This window comes from Priapulus caudatus, unplaced genomic scaffold, assembly GCF_000485595.1.
Source record: "Priapulus caudatus unplaced genomic scaffold, Priapulus_caudatus-5.0.1 Scaffold481, whole genome shotgun sequence".
Classification (NCBI taxonomy): domain Eukaryota; kingdom Metazoa; phylum Priapulida; class Priapulimorpha; order Priapulimorphida; family Priapulidae; genus Priapulus; species Priapulus caudatus.
Window position 1 is genome coordinate 123,786 of NW_014577542.1, and position 5,376 is coordinate 129,161.

Consider the following 5,376-nt stretch of genomic DNA (forward strand, 5'->3'; position numbering starts at 1 on the left):
CGTGCGTGCGTGCGTGCGTGCGTGCGTGCGTGCGTGCGTGTGTGTGTGTGTGTGTGTGTGTGTGTGTGTGTGTGTGTTCACGCGTGTGTGTGTGTGCGCGCATGCATGCATATATGAATGTATATATGTATATACATGGCAGTAATATATCGTATATGTTCAGCCAAATTTAACCGATATCGGTGAAACGCCGTGTCAGACCGTTGTTTATTTTTGTCCGTTTTTATGCGTCTCTGCTGCAGTACTGGATTAGGAGTTTATTGCCGTAACTGCGCCAGACCATGTCGCCAGTGTCTCTAATGGCTACTAATATGTCAAGATTTTTTTTCGCAGATACACATACACACGCGGTCTGCGTACATCATCATTATCATCATCATCATCATCATCATCATCATCATCATCATCATCATCATCATCATCATCATAGTCATCATCATCGTCGTCATCATCATCATCATCATCATCATCATCAGCAGCAGCAGCAGCATCACCATCCCTAACGTCATCATCATCGTCCTCATCATCATCCTCGTCATCATCACCACCATCATTATCATCATCATCATCATCATTATCATCATCATCATCATCATCACCACCACCATCATCATCATCATCATCATCATTATCATCATCATCATCATCATCACCACCACCATCATCAGCAGCAGCATCAGCAGCAGCAACAGAAGCAGCACCAGCAGCAGCGGCGGCACCAGCACCCGCACTATATTTAATCTATATGCACGTAAAGAACGCTTTCTCCCGTCAGTCCGTTTTATATGTGTATACCGATGGGACGTCAACGGAAATTTGTAATTATGACGTAACTGGTCTGAAATAAAATACGTCGTGAAAATGCAATCGACTAAAAGAGAGCGGGGACCCGGCGTACATATACGCATGAACGTTACATTCGCTACATATCGCTTTATGGAGCCCATATACTACACACATTACAATGCGCACGAGTATCGGTTTTTCTGAGGCGTATTTCTACGTGAACGGAAGGTGTTTCTGTTCTGCGCATGAATATACAGCTGATCAGCCGTATAAGAACTATCGGCGATTGTAGCGCTATCGTTATATTTGTCTAAATTAGAAAAAAACGGAGGTTTTTGCCGGATGTACAGTATATGCGGAGGTTATATTAATTACGTTTCACTATAGACGTACTCTTTTGTCAGAGCGGTGCATATTAATACGTCGATGAAGCAGGGCTACCTATACCTATTTGGAGGAAAGATGTAAGTGACTGTAAGTGCCAGGGGCCCGAGCTTTGAGCAAATACGATACAGTGTTCAATGCCATATAGTGAGTACATATACGCTTAGCCTGTTGCACTTTGGTCTGTTATAACTCAATAAATCCACGAGAACCGCGCGGTCGCCCGTGGAAATAAATTTATTAATGAAATGTCATTAGGGGAATTATTACGTCATTAATAGTTGGCGCGCGAGCTGCGCGGGGATTAGCATTGCTGCCAGCGCTAAATAAACGCCACCGTAGATTAATTAGGATTTTATGCTATCGCTAGAATCTCGGCGTCGACGCTTACGTCAAGACATGGGCGGCCATTTAACTCTCTGCGCGTCCGCTATTCGTACGGCAGGTGGGGGTATTACGTACTCACGTTGTGCTTACGTGTGTTAAAAGTCTATGATTTATGAAAAGGCATGCGAGCGTTTAGGCTTACGGGTCGTCGCCGTTCGACAAGCATGCCACCTTATCTCTTAGTAGACGCATGTACATCGAAATGAAGTCATTAGTGAATCAGCAGCGTGTGCGCGATCGACGTTTATTGCTCGTCGGCGCTCGCATATTTGTCGAATTCAACTAGTATCGAAGAGGCTATAGTCTGGTACACTAGCCCTTCACTCCGCCACAGGGAAGAGCGAAGGGCGTCTGTGGCGGAGCGAAGGGCTATAGTTCTAGAGCTATAGTCTGGGAAGCTCCAATAATTCCCTATTTGAAGTGCTGTTGTAGACTGAGCGCTGGTTGTGAGTTGTTGAGAATCAGTGAAGAGATGATGGCAGCCGGGAAGTTTTCGAATACTTTTCTAGTGGTATTCACGTATAAATGGCGAGAAGGAGCTACGCGAGCAGCGCGCAAATCGCCAAAAATACACGTTCAAACATTGGGAAATCCAATAGGCCAGTTCTATGGTCCGTGGTGATTTATTGTACTGATATTGCCGGGATCAATTCGTGAACCTAATCGCCGATAATGCTTGCAAATTGTTGTCCGTTTGTCCACAGATCGAACAGAATAAACCCGAGGTTATGCATAAACGATGTGATCGCGGCGATTCCATTTAGTTTCGGTTCCGAATGTGTATGTATAAGCAGCGATAAGCTCCGAACGTCTTGCTTTAATGACATTGTAAATCTCTGCTCGCGCATCCAATCGAGAACTCCAGGAATGCAGTCGCTGCAATCTCCCCGGCCGAGAACTCCCGCAATATTCGCTATAAACGCTGAGCGCTCGACCCGATCGACACACACAAACTGACAGAGAAAACAAACTAATGAAAGATTCCCGTCGGTTATTTTTGGGAGGCGAGCGCGCGTATATATATATTATGTCGGCGACAGGGCGATGTTGTCGAGCGACGAGCCCGCGTGACGCCAGACGTCGGTTTATGCGTTTTAGTGAGCTGTCAGATTGGCGACTGCGGTATTTTTCGCAGACGCCAGCGAGTGCGTTCTCTCTGTGTAACATAGACGTCGGTGCCTGTCGCTTGTAAATGCGAGTTTATGCTGTCGTTAGGGCGAGTGGGCTGGAGGAAGGGGGGGAGATCGGTCTGTGCATTACATTAGGAGCGCATAAACCGATTACGTTAAAAAGTCCTGTAATCCACTCGGAGTTCGGGAGGAAAGATGTAGTCTTTAGGATTTTAGCTTAAATTACATTTGAATATGAGAGAAAATTGCTTGATATTCCAATGATTATATATCTTCGGCGCAGGATTGTCACGATGAATATGATTTGTGACTTTGTAAATACTAGTCTTACAACATCATACTTGTTTTTTTAAGAACTGGACCATTTGGGTAGGTATGTGGTATGTGGTATGAAAATATAAATATTTTAGGGCTGAGGAATGTAAGGCGTTCTCTCCAGCCTGCGTATAATTCTCTTTCTCTCTGTTTCCTTCACGCGTTCTCTTTCTGCCTCTCTCTCTCTCTCTCTTTCTCTCTCTCTCTCTCTTCCTCAAACTCGCTCTCCCTTTCTGTGTTTCCTTCGTGCGTTCTCTTTCTTTCTCTCGCGCGCTCTCTCACTTCATTGCACTCGCTCTCTTTCTCTCTGTTTCCTTCACGCGTTTTCTTTCTGCCTCTCTCTCTCTCTCTCTCTCTCTCTTTCTTTCTTTCTCTCTCTCTCTTTCTCTCTTCCTCAAACTCGCTCTCCCTTTCTGTGTTTCCTTCGCGCGTTTTCTTTCTCTCTCGCGCGCCCTCTTTCTTCCTCACACTCCCTCTCTCTAGATGTCTCTGCTTGCGTTTAAGCGTAGAAGGCAACTGTGAGCATCTAACTCTTCCGGGGGAGGGGAGGAGGTACTTCAGCGTACAGCTCTTCGGGTGTTCTTTATGAGCCCTTCTATAGGAGGTCGACCACAAGGAGGAGACGCCCGTGTGCTCGCATCGCAGCACATCGCAGCATCCCGCACGGCCTAGCTAGGCTTCACGCGAATTGAGCTGTCACGAGACGCCTGCCCTCATCTAAATCAACTAACAGGAGGTCCTGCCATGTCGGTCTGCATGTAGTCGCTCTTTGCTGGCATTCGCTGCCGTGACGCACGAGGGGCGTGCAGAGAGACAAGGAGAGGGGGAAGAGGGAGAGTATACGCACCCGCACACACCGCACATACTCGTACTACAGTATATTACAATGCTATCAAGAGAGGATAATACTTACATCATTATAGTTACGTGATCGGGAGTAAATATAAAAAAACATATTTGCTTTTATTCGCTCCTGATATGATAAGTATTATACTCTCTTACTGTAGTATCAGGAGTGTATATAATATCACTCCTGATAGTATATGAATATGTGCAGAGCGAGTGTGTAGCGGGCGGACTTGATCCTGCAACCACTGCTTCGAGCAAGCGTGGTCACCAGCGGTTATGCTGGTATTGGTAAATTACACAAGGTATGCGAAAATATCCTCGGATCTCCAGCTACGACGGCAAATGCCGACCGCAATCTGCTCTAATTGGTCTAGTAGCACTACGACTACTGGCTATACATACTCACATGTTGTGCTCATGTGCTTCACAGTCCGTATGCAGTCAATAATCACCACATTCTGTGTTCGGCATTCGCAATTCCACGTTCATATAGAGTCGATAAGACGCAGCATTCAGTCACAGATGACTTCGCACTCTCTGAAGTCAGTCAGGCACCGCGATTCTTCTCGTTTTGCGGTTAGCGACGTCCTATACGCGCACACACGTCTACGCGGCCGAACTCTTACTTATCGTCTACCTAATCATATCTGAAGCGCATCTACAAACATCACCGTCTTTCGCCGGTACCACGGGCGCACTGCGCGGCTGGCTGGCTATACGTACGCTGCATGCAAGACAGCGATCGCGTCTCTCGCGATGGATCGTAACTCCGTAGCACGCCACCGCGTTCCGGCGTGCGGTCGAGCGAGCGTGTCGGTGTCGTGAGCGCGCGGGGCGGGGCGGGGTGATCGACTGACCACGCCAGACGTGAGAGGTGCGAGGAGCGAACCACGTACGTAGCCGTACACGGGAGATGCTTCTCCGTCGCTGACACACACGCGTTGTGAGCGCACGAGGCGGCTCGCACCCCTATTTAATGAGGAGCGGAGCCACGGCCGCGGCCGCGGATCGCCGGGATATACGCCAGAGAAGCGCCGTGCCGCCGTGCCGCTGCCGCCGCCGCCGCCGCCGCCGCCGCCGTGCTGATGTCGGAGATGAGAGACGAGAAAGATATAGAAGTGGGGAGAGAAAGAGAATATAGCGAGAGAAAAAGGAGACTGATAGAGGGAGAGAGAGCGCGCGAGAGAAGAGAGAGAGAGAGAGAGAGAGAGAAAAGAGAGAAGAGGGAGAGAGGAGAGAGAGCGAGACGAGAGCGAGCGAGAGAGAGAGACGAGACAGGGAGAGAGAGAGAGAGAGAGAGAGACGAGACAGGGGGAGAGCGAAAGAGGCGAGAGAGAGAGAAAGAGAAGAGCGAGAATGAGAGGCGAGAGAGAGAGAGAGGAGAGAAAGAAAAGAGAGAGAAAAAGAGAGAGATAGAGAGGGGCGCGCGGAAGAGTCGACAGAGAAAGAGAGAGAGAGAGAGAGAGACAGAGAGAAGAGAGAGAGAGATAGAGAGGCGAGAGAGAATAGAGAGGAGAAACGGAGA

General features: G+C 48.3%; 1 protein-coding gene across 2 annotated transcripts in view; it reads right to left on the reverse strand.

The window, feature by feature from the left end:
* The window catches only part of LOC106810875 (BMP-binding endothelial regulator protein-like), a 69,897-nt gene extending 65,125 nt beyond the window's left edge, over positions 1-4,772 (reverse strand). For both annotated transcript variants that reach the window (XR_001394077.1, XM_014814342.1), the window contains exon 1: positions 4,258-4,772. The gene's annotated coding sequence lies outside the window, so the exon portion shown is untranslated. The remainder of the gene's footprint in view (positions 1-4,257) is intronic.
* Between the last annotated feature and the right edge of the window lie 604 nt (positions 4,773-5,376).